General features: G+C 44.2%; 1 protein-coding gene across 5 annotated transcripts in view; it reads left to right on the forward strand.

Moving 5' to 3' along the window:
- LOC128666479 (RAF proto-oncogene serine/threonine-protein kinase) overlaps nucleotides 1-14,244 on the forward strand; it is a 530,187-nt gene that overhangs the window by 326,620 nt on the left and 189,323 nt on the right. The gene's annotated exons all lie outside the window — the stretch shown is intronic.

The following is a 14,244-nucleotide window of genomic DNA, read 5'->3' on the forward strand; positions in this document are numbered from 1 at the left end:
TGATTGGTGGATAAATTCATCCACCAATCAAAAACTGCTGTCCAGAGTCTGAACCAAGAAAAAAAGCTTAGATGCCTTTTTTTTTTTTCAAATAAAGATGTCAAGAGAATGAAGTAACATTGATAATAGGAGTAAATTAGAAAGTTGCTTAAAATTGCATGCTCTATCTGAATCACAAAAGAAAACATTTGGGTTCAGTGTCCCTTTAAGAATGAAATAATTGCAAGAGTAGTTAAAATGTAGATAGATGGCTGATAGATTACCATGTGTTGAAAGTAATAATATTTTTCTTCCTAATGGGAAAGAGTCCACAGCCGCATTCATTACTTGTGGGAAATAAGAACCTGGCCACCAGGAGGAGGCAAAGGCTCAAATACTCCTCCCACTTCCCCTATCCCCCAGTCATTCTTTGCCTTTCGTCACAGGAGGTTGGCAGAAAATTGTCAGAAGTTTTATTGTTTTCAAAAAAGTACTTTCTATATTAATTTTTACATAAAGTGTGTCTCTTATGGAAGGTAGTACTCTTCGCAATGGGACGGGAGTTTTAAGTAGTCCTGTTAGCCTCTCAGTGAGGGCCTGGACGAATATTAGAGTCCGGAGATGCAGTGGGAGTTCTCTCTGCGACACCATCCCGACTCGTATTAACAGCTCATATAGCACTTGTCATTGCCGAACCTTCGCTTCGCTACCTGCTGTCTTCTCTCAAGTCCATGGCGGATGCAACGCTACTATCCGTCACACTTAAAGGGCCTTTTTCCTGTTCCACGGCGTAGATTCCGGTAAGATTGTTTCATTTTATCAATATGAATGTTATGTTGTTATGGGTATGGGTCTCAGTGAGGCTCCTCTGTATGGATCTGGGAATCATGGGATAATTCCTTTCTTAGGGGGGATTTGTGAACAGGGTGTGGTTTCCTTAATCATGTTTCTTATGTGATCTCCCTGCTTTGTGTAGTGGGTATCAGTTCTGGGGCTGAGACAGGAAAATTGCTTTAAGGATTTAGTGGGGCCTAGTTGCCGCATTTTTCTGGTGCGCTTTTTTGGACTTTACGATTCACCTTATGACCGGGCGTTGTTACGCTGGGTTTTTACACTTCTGCATTCTTGACCGTGTGGCAACGAAGACAGTCTGTTTCGTTTGGATCTGGTCATAGGAGGTGCTGAGTGCCCCAGCCATTGTGGCTGTCAGGTGCCGTTCGTTTTTTTATTTAGTCCTATTTTTCTCTTTGGGTTTAACCATGGAGGATTCTGAAGCTGAGACCGTCGTTGTCTCTGATTCTGATTCTTCCTCTTGTGAGGAAAGTGCTTCGGCCCCACTGACACAGGTTTCTCAGTCCTGTCTCTTGTCTTCTTAGAGCGCCTGGTTCCTTGGGCTCAGGGAACCAGGGGCCTACTGAGCCATCAGCCTCTGGGGGCTCTGTTCCTCAAATGGTGGATTCCCAACAGCACCCTTCCACTACATTTGTGGGTAACCCTGAGGTTAATTCTCCCTCCTCACAGGGTGGTTTGTTTCCCCTGCAGATGGCAGGGTCATTTCCGCTTCAATATCTTGATGGCGCTGGTTTGCCTGCAGGACCCTGAGGTTTCTGCGCGGTTGTGTTCTTACCCGACGATCCAGGGTGTCCAGACTTCGGGTGGGTCTATTGTTTTCCCCCGGGGTGAATGTTCCTCCATGTTGCACCTTTCGTTATCGGGTCGCGCGACTGCACGTTCTACTCCGTCGTCTTTTCGACTTATTTGGGGGTTCCTCTCCTTTATCAGTCGGGAACTGTGCAGTCCTCGACTGGTGCTTCGAGCTAGACTAGTGGGGATGTTGATCGTCTCCTGTCGGTCGCTCGTGTCCTTTCCCAGATTTTTTTTTTGGCGGATACCTTCGGGCTGCCTTATTTTCTTTCATCCGGTTAGGATTTTTTTTTTTCATTGTTCCTTTGGGAATTTCTGGGATCCTTGTTAAGTTGTCAGTGACGCATGTTGCGCCTGGCGGGTCCGGCGGGACCTTGAGGGTTTGTTTTATTGTTCTATTGCTTGTTTTCACAAACTACACTATACATCTACATTGCGGACTTTCGGGTCTGAATACCGGGAGAGGTTGGACAGGGCCAATCTATTCCCGGGGCTGGGTCTGTGGTTTCCCCTGCGTTGCTTCTGGCTCTCATTACAGGGGGACGGGGCCTTCTCCACTAGGGCGGTTTTGGGGTCTTGGCCTTCTTCCTGCCCTTTGGGTGGTTTAGACTCCTAGGGTCTCTGGGCCTCGTTTTGTTCCGCCTTTAACTGATCCCTTTTCGTGGATTAGCGGTGGAGCGCTTGATTGGTATGTGAGAGATAACGGGATCATTCCTGCATTTTCTGTGTTCCGGCAGCTGTGCTGTTGGGTGGCTAGCCTTTGGCTGGTCACGCGGGGGGGCTGGTTGTCTCTTCGCTGATGCTGGAGGTCTCCTCTGGCAGGAACCCAGTTTTATTGGGGTCGCCTTGTTTCGTCTGTTTTGGTTCTGGTTTTTCCAGATTATTATTCCACCCTCTTAGGGTCAGGGGCCGACGTGGGACCCAATTTTCTAATATCGCGGAGCTTGGCTCTGTGTCAAGGGTTCTATCGCCTTGAGATCGGTTCCGTGTTTTTTTATGTTCTTTTTCTTTGTTTTCTCTAGAGTTCCAGTTTTTTGGGTTCTTTCCTCAGTTGAGGAGTGTCTGACCGGAATTTTGGTCAGGGTCTGGCTCAGGTCTTCGACTTGGGTTTTCAGCTTGTGGAAGACTCTCTGGATTTCCTTCTCCTTCAGGTCTATTTGTGGATCTGGGATAGAACTGGGGTTTTCTGGGTGGCGTCGGTGTGGCTCAGTCTATATCTGTCCCGTTTTTCCCTCCGGGTTTCAGGTTGCGTCTAGAAGGGATTCTTCTTTTTCTCTCTTTTAGAGAGTCTGGTCCCTTTTCTTCTGTCTGTTTGGGGCTTTTGTTTTCTGTGAGTGAACATGTTCTGGACTTCCTTTTGGAGTTTGTTGGTCTGGTGTTCTGACCTTGACTCGGCATTCCTGCGGAATGCCTTGGTAAGGTCACTTTGTCCTTGCAGCTTGCACATCGGCATCTGTTGAGGGTCCCCGAGATTGCTACCTTGTGGTGGTCTCTGCTACTTTTGAGTGCTGGCTCTTTTTGGGTTCGTTTTGACCCTTGTGTTGAGTTTTGTGTCCGGTGGACAAGGTTTCCCTTGTCCTCAGTCTTCCCTTGAGGGTTTTTGGTCTCTGTGGGTGTTTTTCCTAGTTAGTCCCTGGTTCAAGGATGGAGATACCCTTGGGAATTGGCTTCTGGGTTTTCAGTGTTCCTCTGTTTCTAGTGGGACTTTGCCTGTGTTTCTGGTCACACTCTTCGATGTGGCTGGTTGTTTTTCTTCCCTCTCGTTCAAGGGGGGGTGGGACTCTGTCCCTGGGCATTTTCCCTGTCGTTGACAGATTGGTCTTTCTGTTTGTGGGAGGTCCTTGTTGCAGTGGTTCTGCAGTAGTTGAGGACGTCCCTGGTTATCTCAGGATCCTAAGCTGTGGTTCTGGTCATTTTCAACTTTTCAGATGCCTCTGTTTCCTTTGGATGCATTGAGTCCCTGTTGAGGTGCTCTCGGGGGATTTGGTTTTTGCTGGTTCCTTTCTCCCGGGCTGCAGGGTTTTTCGTCGGGAAGCATCTTGGTCTCTTTTACTGTTGAGGCGCACTCCTTGGTTCCCTCCATTTGGGGAGCTGTACTGGGGTTTTTTTTGGTTTTTTTTCCCCTTGTTCTGTGGCTTTCACTAGGGCTTGCTACTTAGTCATCAGTGCGGTTTCCTGTTTCTTGAGATACTTTTCGGTCTCCAACCTGATCGTGTTTTGCTGCTGCTGCCCTTTTTTCTTGTCATCTGGTGAGACTTTCTTAGGTCTCGCAAGCTTAACCCCTTAATGACCACAGCACTTTTCCATTTTCTGTCCGTTTGGGACCAAGGCTATTTTTACATTTTTGCGGTGTTTGTGTTTAGCTGTAATTTTCCTCTTGCTTATTTACTGTACCCACACATTATATACAGTTGTTCTCGCCATTAAATGGACTTTCAAAAGATACCATTATTTTTATCATATCTTATAATTTACTATAAAAAATTTTTATAAAATATGAGGAAAAAATGGAAACACACTTTTTCTAACTTTGACCCCCAAAATCTGTTACACATCTACAACCACCAAAAAAAACACCCATGCTTAATAGTTTCTAAATTTTGTCCTGAGTTTAGAAATACCCAATGTTTACATGTTCTTTGCTTTTTTTGCAAGTTATAGGGCCATAAATACAAGTAGCACTTTGCTATTCCCTAACCACTTTTTTTTTCAAAATTAGCGCTAGTTACATTGGAACACTATCTTTCAGGAATCCCTGAATATCCATTGACATGTGTATATATATTTTTTTTAGAAGACATCCCAAAGTATTGATCTAGGCCCATTTTGGTATATTTCATGCCACCATTTCACCGCCAAATGCGATCAAATAAAAAAAATTGTTCACTTTTTCACAAATTTTTTCACAAACTTTAGGTTTCTCACTGAAATTATTTACAAACAACTTATGCAATTATAGCATAAATGCTTCTCTGGGATCCCCTTTGTTCATAAATAGCAGACATATATGGCTTTGGCTTTGCTTTTTGGTAATTAGAAGGCTGCTAAATGCCACTGCGCACCACACGTGTATTATGCCCAGCAGTGAAGGGGTTAATTAGGGAGCATGTAGGGTTAATTTTAGCTTTAGTGTAGTAGACAATCCCAAGTATTGATCTAGGCCCATTTTGGTATGTTTCATGCCACCATTTCACCGCCAAATGCGATCAAATTAAAAAAAAAAGTAACATTTTTCACAATTTTAGGTTTCTCACTGAAATTATTTACAAACAGCTTGTGCAATTATGGCACAAATGGTTGTAAATGCTTCACTGGGATCCCCTTTGTTCAGAAATAGCAGACATATATGACTTTGGCGTTGCTTTCTGGTAATTAGAAGGCCGCTAAATGCTGCTGCGCATCACACGTGTATTATGGCTAGCAGTGAAGGGGTTAATTAGGTAGTTTGTAGGGAGCTTGCCGGGTTAATTTTAGCTTTAGTGTAGAGATCAGCCTCCCACCTTACACATCCCACCCCCTGATCCCTCCCAAACAGCTCCCTTCCCTCCCCCACCACACAATTGTCCCCGCCATCTTAAGTACTGGCAGAAAGTCTGCCAGTACTAAAATAAAAGTTATTAGTTTTTTTTAAAGAAAAAAAATTGGCATATTTTACATATGCTGCGGTGTAGGATCCCCCTTAGCCCCCAACCTCTCTGATCTCCCCCCCCCCCCAAAACAGCTCTCTAACCCTCCCCCTCTGCCTTATTGGGGGCCATCTTGGGTACTGGCAGCTGTCTGCCAGGACCCAGTTAGAAAAAAAAAAAAAAATTTTTTTTTGGGGGGGGGGGGGGGTTCTGTAGTGTAGCTTCCCCCCCACACACACACACACACACCACCTGACTGATGTGTTTTTTTTTTTTTTACTTTTTATAGCCCTTTTTTACCCAATTTAAATACACATTTTTCTGTAGTGTAGTGGTTCTCACCCGCTCCCTCCCCGTGCGCACACCCGCCCCCGCCCTTCCGTGCATGCGCGCGTCCGTGCTCACCCACGATCCCGCCCCCTCCACATCACTAGGGCCATCGATGGCTGCCACACAGGCTCCCACCCACCAACGAAGTAAAGGTTATTGCGTATCACTGCAATAACCGGAAAGCAGCTGGAAGCGAGCAGGATCGCTTCCAGCTGCTTTCCACACAGAGGACGTGCAGGGTATGTCCTCAGGCATTAACTGCCTTTTTTTTTTTAGGAAGTACCTTGCACGTCCTCTGTTGTTAAGGGGTTAACTTGATCTGTCTTTTGGAAGACAGGGATCTGGTTCGTTCCTCCCCTACTTTGTTTCTTCCTTTGGGGAGTTGTTGGTCTGGGTCCCCTTATTGGGGGTGTGTGTCTGGGATCCGCCTTTGGCCGATAGTGTGCTTCGAGTCCTGTTGACTCGGTTGCGTTCTTTCTTCATTGTTCTTGCTAACTGTTTTTGGATGAAGCGGGACTTTTTTCTTTATGGGATGTGGTTCAGACCTGGTGCCCTCAGATTGGGCCACCTCTTACCCTCCCGTTTTTGGCATTCAGTGTCCTCTTTGGCTTGGGTATAATCTTCCCACAAGTAATGAATGTGGTTGTGGACTCTTTCCCATTAGGAAGAAAAACATAAATTATGCTTACCTGATAATTTCATTTCTCCAACATTGGTGTGTCCGGTCCACGGCTTCATCCTTACTTGTGGGGATATTCTCTTCCCCTACAGGAAATGGCAAAGAGAGCACCCAGCAAGAGCTGTCCATATAGCCCCCCCTCTGGCTCCGCCCTCCAGTCATTCTCTTTGCCGCTCTGAACAAGTAGCATCTCCACAGGGATGGTAAAGAGTATGTGGTGTTAGTTGTAGTTTTTATTTCTTCTGTCAAGAGTTTGTTATTTTAAAATAGTGCCAGTTTGTACTATTTACTCTACAACAGAAAATGAAGAAGATTTCTGTTAAAGAGGAATATGATTTTAGCAGTGGTAACTAAAATCTGTTGCTGTTCCCACGCAGGACTGTTGAAACCAGAGAACTTCAGTTGGGGGGAACAGTTTGCAGGCTTATCTGCTGCAGGTATGTTCAGTCATATTTCTAACAAAAATATATCCGTTGGTGTGAATCCAAGGGATTCCCTTGGAGTAGAATTAAAATTCCTAGGATACTTTCCTTTCTCCAAGAAGGTCTGGATAAAGGTTTGTCAGCTAGTTCCTTAAAAGGACAGATATCTGCTCTGTCTGTTTTGTTACACAAACGTCTGGCAGCAGTGCCAGATGTACAGGCGTTTGTACAGGCGTTGGTTAGAATCAAGCCTGTTTACAGACCCATGACTCCTCCTTGGAGTCTAAATTTAGTTCTTTCAGTTCTTCAGGGGGTTCCGTTTGAACCCATGCATTCCATAGATATTAAGTTACTATCTTGGAAAGTTCTGTTTTTGGTTGCTATTTCTTCTGCTAGAAGAGTTTCTGAATTATCTGCTTTGCAGTGTACTTCTCCCTATCTGGTATTCCATACAGATAAGGTAGTTTTACGTACCAAGCCTGGTTTTCTTCCAAAGGTCGTTTCCAACAGGAATATTAACCAGGAAATTGTTGTTCCTTCTCTGTGTCCGAATCCAGTTTCAAAGAAGGAACGCTTGTTACACAATCTAGATGTGGTCCGTGCTTTAAAGTTCTATTTAAAAGCAACAAAGGATTTCAGACAGACATCATCCTTGTTTGTTGTGTATTCTGGTAAGAGGAGAGGACAGAAAGCTACTGCTACCTCTCTTTTTGGCTGAAAAGCATCATCCGATTGGCTTATGAGACTGCCGGACGGCAGCCTCCTGAATGAATTACAGCTCATTCTACTAGAGCTGTGGCTTCCACATGGGCTTTCAAGAACGAGGCTTCTGTTGATCAGATCTGTAAGGCAGCGACTTGGTCTTCTCTGCATACTTTTGCCAAATTTTACAAATTCGATACTTATGCTTCTTCGGAGGCTATTTTTGGGAGAGAGGTTTTGCAAGCCGTGGTGCCTTCCGTTTAGGTAACCTGGTTTGCTCCCTCCCTTCATCCGTGTCCTAAAGCTTTAGGATTGGTTCCCACAAGTAAGGATGAAGCCGTGGACCGGACACACCGGAGAAAACAGAATTTATGTTTACCTGATAAATTTCTTTCTCCAACGGTGTGTCCGGTCCACGGCCCGCCCTGGTTTTTAACCAGGTTTGAAAAATGTCTTTCTTTATACACTACAGTCACCACGGCACCCTATAGTTTCTCCTTTTTCTCCTAACCGTCGGTCGAATGACTGGGGGGGGCGGAGCCAGAGGGGGGGCTATATGGACAGCTCTTGCTGGGTGCTCTCTTTGCTATTTCCTGTAGGGGAAGAGAATATCCCCACAAGTAAGGATGAAGCCGTGGACCGGACACACCGTTGGAGAAAGAAATTTATCAGGTAAACATAAATTCTGTTTTTCTTCCCTGGAGTTTGGTTTTTTTAGGCTTTTTGTGTATAGTCTTCTGGCACCCTTTCACCTTGATATTTCTTCCACTGTTACTTGTTCCTCGGCAGAATGACTGGGGTATAGGAGAAGTGGGAGGAGTATTTGAGCCTTTGGCTGGTTTCTCTGCCTCCTCCTGGTGGCCAGGTTCTTATTTCCCACAAGTAATGAATGCGGCTGTGGACTCTTTCCCATGGAAGAAAATGAAACTATCAGGTAAGCATAATTTATGTTTCTTTCTAATGATAGTGAGAGTCCACAAGACCTTACTCTTCGGAATTACATCACCTGGTCACCAGGAGGAGGCAAAGGCACCCTACACCAGAGCTCTTAAATGTCTCTCCTACTTCCCCTTCCCTCTCAGTAGTTTTTTGCCTTGTCAAGATGAGGGCAAGAATATGTGTTCTGAATAATAAAGAATGTTAACTCTCAATTGACAGTTCCTAGAATATAGTGTTTAGGAGAGCACTTCTAATGCTGACTAATTCTGTTTGTTAGAGTTTTGCACACAAGCAGGCCACTGATACCGCTGGGTAGTTCCTAAGCTGCCGTTTGTCTGGCCAGCTGTATGTACTTTCTAGCAGTTACACTTTCAGTCACAGTACAGAATATATCCTATCTGCATAAGACTGCATTAAGGCTGCTTTTAGGTGCAGTGCAAGAATGTGTGATGTAATTTGGGTAAGTACCCAGGTTTTTATAGCACATTGGCTGTATTGATGGAGTCTTAGTAAGTACTCCTAGCCACCACATTGCCTCTGTGGAAGCTGGATCAACTTGACAGTTTCTTTTTCATAAGGTGACAATGTGCACAGGGTATATGTTTGTGCACAGGACAGACAACTTTGACTAGAGGACTGTCTAAAGGACCTTGTGTGTATTGTGGCTCCTCTGTTTTGCTTCTCAGAGCTGTGGGATATTTTTGACTTTGGTTGGGAGCTTTATTTAAAGGACCAGAAAAGCAGATTTGCATAATCAACAAATGCATGAAAAAAAAAATAGCACTTACCTGAGCTTCAAACGAGTAGTAGATTTTTTTCTAGCAAATTTCATTTGTCTATTTCCACTCCTCCTGTATCATGTGACAGCCATCAGCCATTCATAAATGTAAATACGTATATTCAATTAATTCTTGCACATGCTCAGTAGGAGCTGGGGACTCGGTGTAAATATAAAAAGTTGTTGTCAAACTTGGCCCTCCATAGGTTTTGGAACTACATTTCCCATGATGCTCAGCCAGCTGATATGCTGGGAAATGTAGTTCCAAAACCCTCTGGAGAACAAAGTTTAAGGATGTCTGCATGACGGTTTAATTTTGACTCAAGTGTCTCTTTTTAATAATGCTTTTTGTGTGAATGGCTTCTGGCTCTTTAAATTTGTGCTGTTCTTCAGTATTTCAGCGTGCCAGTCACATGCTTTTCCTTGCGGTGTGATGAGACTGTGGCGACACTGACGTCAGAGGAGAGCAATGAATGAGTTTACTATTTTCCCGCCACAGGAGGGTCTTTAGTGCGTGTTCCGACTCTTCCATTCTCTTGACATAGCCGGATCTGCAGAGCGCAACACTTCTGACTTTATTCTTGACAGGATCGTTTAAGAGCCCTCAGTAGGAGATAAGACCCCATACCGGAGCACAAGGGGGGTGATTTAAGTTATATACGTTCCATATGTCGCATGATTTATATTGTCACAATTTTTAGGATCTATAGTATAGTGAAACCTTGTTAGTTTTCTGCCTAAGGGGAAACTTTATTTTTTTTTTTTATTGATATAAGGGGCTGCTCAGCAGTGAGCTAGTTTTGCCACATTTCCCCCCATTGTTTTTATAGAAGGTCTAGTGTTTTCTCTTTCTGCCAGTTATGGAGCAATCCTTTAAAGCAGGGTTCGACATACCGAGGAGGCAGGGATCTACTGGCAACTAGAATTTTACCCCTGGCTCTTAACTTTTTGGGTTATTCTCCATATATCTATATCCAAATACCACTGTCTCACTACTAAAAGTGTCTTGTTCCTAAATATTCTTCATGGCTCCTAAAAAAATTTTTTAAATTGTCAATCCCTGCTCTAAAGCAGCCATTACTGAAATTCAATCTAAAGGTAATCCTTCAAATATTGTTATTCCAGTCAATGTATGTTCTGCAAAGCTGTGCAGGGGGGCATACCCTGACCATTTTGCACCTCTTGCTTTCGGTTTGTTCTTTAGACTTATTCTCACTGTCCAACCTCCCCACCTTCTAAGTAACAGCCTCCTGTTTAGATTAAACAGGGGGGAGAGACTGAGTTTGCTCCGGAATTCAAATCCCAGTTAGTCTGCGGTTACTGAGGCCAATGCCGCAATCATCAGTTCCTCTGTGTTTTGCCTTTCTAAACAAGCACTAAAAGTTCACTGTTCCACCCTTTGGGTTAGCTGCTGCTTCCCAAATTTTTACAAAAATTCTGGGGGCTTTTCTTTCAGTGATTCTGGCTCAAGGGGTAGCTTTGGCTCCCTACCTGGACGATATCTTGGTTTAGGCGCCGTGTTTACCTTTAGCAACTGCTCACACAGAGTTGCTTATTCCTCGGATGAGAGGGTCATTCTTGGGAGATATCATAGATTCAGTGGCTATGACGATTGTTCTTACAGATCAATGCAAGCTCAAGCTTCAATCGACATGCCCAAAGCTTCAGTCTCTAATTTCACCTTCTGTAATACAGTGCATGGAGATAGTGGGCCGCATGTTAGCAGCGTCGGACGCATGCTGTTTTTGCACGTTTTTTAATTTGTGACCTCTACAACTGTGCATGCTGCTTCCTTGGGACGGAGATCACTCAGATTTGTCTCAGTACGTCTAGACCCTTCTACCAGACAATCACTCTCTCTTGGTGGAAGTCTCCTGGCCCGTTATCTCTGGATATGGGGTTCCATTGTCCGACATGGGAGATAATTACCACGGATGCCTGTATGGATGGGGTACGGTATGGGGTCTTCGAAGGGCTCACAGTGTTTCGTTGCATCTGGAAGCGATATTGCCCATCAACATCTCGGAATGAAGAGAAAATTACAATGCGCTACAGACGTGTGGCCCCTGATAGATCTCATTGCCTCCTGTCTGAGTCACAAACTTCCAAGGTAGGGGTCAAGATCAAGGGATCCTCAGGAGGAACTAATAGACTCTTTAGCTGTTCCATTGCAGTATCATCTAGTTTCTGTTTCTGCTGATTTCAAACAGGGCAATGTTTCAGCGATTCTCATAGTTCCAGCGTGTCCCTGCAGAACCTTGTATGCAGATTTGGTGCTGATGTCCAGTGCTTTTCCGTGGCAACTGCCACAGAGGCCAGATCTACTGGCTGAAAGACAGTTTTTTTTTTTTGTTTGTTTTTTTATCCAAACCTGCAGTTTCTCAGCCTAACTGCTTGTAGATTGAATGGTTGATTCTTTCTCAGAGGGGCTTCTCTGAGTCTGTAATTGAAACTCTGATTCAGGCTTGTAAGCCTGTTACTAGACAGATCTATTGTAAGGTTTGGAAAGTTTGCCTTGGTGCTCTTATCGAGGTTACTGGCATTCTGTGAGAATTCCACTGGTTTTTCAGGAGGGCTGGCTATATCTTCTGCTATAAGTTTTATTTATCTGCTCCATCTTGTGATCCAACTTATTTGGTGTTCCATCAGGATAAGTCTGTTTTGCATACAAGGTCTGTTTTCTTGCCAAAGCTGGTTTCGACGGAAAACATCATGAAATTGTTCCGTTATGTCCTAATCCTACTTCTTCTAAGGAGTGTCTATTGCATTATTTGAATGCTATCTGGGCTTTGAAATTTTATCTACAAAGGAGGGTTTTTGTCAGTCTGAGTGTTTACGTTCTAAACCTAAGCGCCAGAGGGCTACTGCAGTGTCTTTGGCCACTTTCCTGAGGAATTTGATCCACAAGGCTTACCTATAGGCGGGGCAGAAACCGCCTGCCAGAATTAATGCTCATTCCACTCTGTTTCTACTTCCTGGGCTTTAAAGAATGAGGCTTCTGTAGAACAAATGTGCAGAGCTGCATTGGGGTCTTTATATACCTCCTTACCAAGTTTAATCATTTTGATGTTTTTGCCTTGGGTGGAGGCTGCATTTCGCAGGAAGGTTTGTTTCATAGGTGGTTCCTTTTGTCCCACCCAAATTTTTCGTGGACTCCACAGCTTGGGTATTGGTTCCATGAAACCAGCCCATTTTTTTCTGGCTGCGGCAGTCTTAGTTTGCACTTCTTTACCCTACTACCTTTCTTACTTTCTTCTTAAAGACACGATGAGTCCACGGATCATCTTCATTACTTATGGGATATTCACTTTCTGGTCAGCAGGAAGAGGCAAAGAGCACCACAGCAGAGCTGTTAAATAGCTCCTCCCTTCCCTCTTACTCCAGTCATTCTCTTTGCCTATGTTAGTGATAGGAAGCAGGTAAAGTGAGGTGTTAGTTTAGATTCTTCAATCAAGAGTTTTTTGTTTTAGGAGTAGTTTCAGAGAGTGCTACTTTGTTCTGGGGTGTAGCCTAGTCCATATCAGTCTCTACAGTAGAGCTCTGGTGGCTTTAGAGCTATGGGAACTGGTGGGACATAATTCTCACTGCGCCTCCCATTTTCAGCTGCCCCATATCCTTCAGCCTGAGATTATTACAGACTCAGCATTGCTTATCTCTCAGGCCAATGTGAGGGAGAGGACCTCTCAAGCTTGGGAACTGCCCTACTGCCAGGCAGTGTTTGAGTTGAGTGCTGCCTTTTCTGGGATATAAGGAGTCTGTGTTTTTCATTAGCACTACAGTACATAAGGGGTTAATTGTAAACCTTACTTATGTGGGGACAGTTTCAGACTTTCAGAAAATAAGTCTTACTTGGGCAGTGATTAGGTGCAGGCACTGGGGCTGGAGTTATGTTGCCAAGTTTATTTTCACTAAAATGCAGGGCTCTGATGCTTTCACTTTAGTTTTTTCCCTGAGAGGGAAGCAGAGACTTGCAGCACGCCCACAAAGGGTGGGACTTCCTGTTTTTTGGAGCCTCTGCTTGTAGCACTATTTCCAAGCAGTTGCAGGTCTTCAGATGTGCTGTACTGGGGTTTATCTGGGCTAGAGCAGCATGTAGAACACTTTTCATGCGATTAGCAGTTTGTCAAGAGAAAGAAAAACCGTTTAAATTTAGAGACAGTAACAGTTTTTGATAATTTTATTGTTATTCCCAGTATTTTTTCTATGTGAAAAAATGGACCAAGATGAGGTGCAAGCTGTTACATGTGCTTTATGTCTTGATGCAAATGTGGAACCACCAATCCCTTTCTGTCCTACATGTATTGAAAGGACTGTGAATTTTAGGGATAACATTTTTGCTGAGCCAATCTCCTCTCAGACAGATGTTGTCCAAGAGTCCTCTGATGAGGGTCAATTTCTGCAGCAACTTTATCCCCAAGTGTCCCATAAATTATCTCCCTCACCAGCAGTGCCCTGCACGTCTACTGTAGTTCCTTCTGGAATTTCACTACAGGACATAGCTTCTCTTATGTCTACTATCATCTCTGATGCCCTGTCTGCCTTTCCAATGTTGCAAGGCCATCGCAAGAGAGAGTCCATTTCTGCAGTTAGCAAGGTTTCTGATGCTGTGGTAGCTTTCTCAGAAGTCTCTTCTCACAGATCTGAGGAAGAGGTTCCTGCTCTGGCATCTGAAGGATAAATCTCCGATTCGGAGGGGCTGTTACCTTTGACCGACTCAGAAGTGGTGTCTTTCAGGTTTAAACTGGAACATCTTCGTCTTTTTCTTAGAGAGGTTTTAATTACCCTAGATGATAGTGACTCCACAGTGATGGTTGTCCCCCCAAAGTCTAGTAAATTAGACAAATATTATGAGGTACCTTCCTTTACAGATGTTTTTCCAGTTTCTAAGAAGGCCTCTGAAATTATTAATAGAGAATGGGAGAGGCCTGGTATTCTCTCCTATTTTCAAGAAGATGCTTCCTATAGCTGACTCGGTTAAAGAGGTTTGGCAAACTGTTCCTAAGGTAGGAGCTGTTTCAACCTTGGCTAAGAGAACTACTATCCCTATAGAGGATAGCTGTGCTTTTATAGATCCGATGGACAAAAATTAGAGGGTCTACTCAAGAAAATTTATGTTCACCGGGGTATGCAGTGGCAACCGGCGGT

This window comes from Bombina bombina, chromosome 7, assembly GCF_027579735.1.
Source record: "Bombina bombina isolate aBomBom1 chromosome 7, aBomBom1.pri, whole genome shotgun sequence".
In the NCBI taxonomy this organism is placed as follows: Eukaryota; Metazoa; Chordata; class Amphibia; order Anura; family Bombinatoridae; genus Bombina; species Bombina bombina.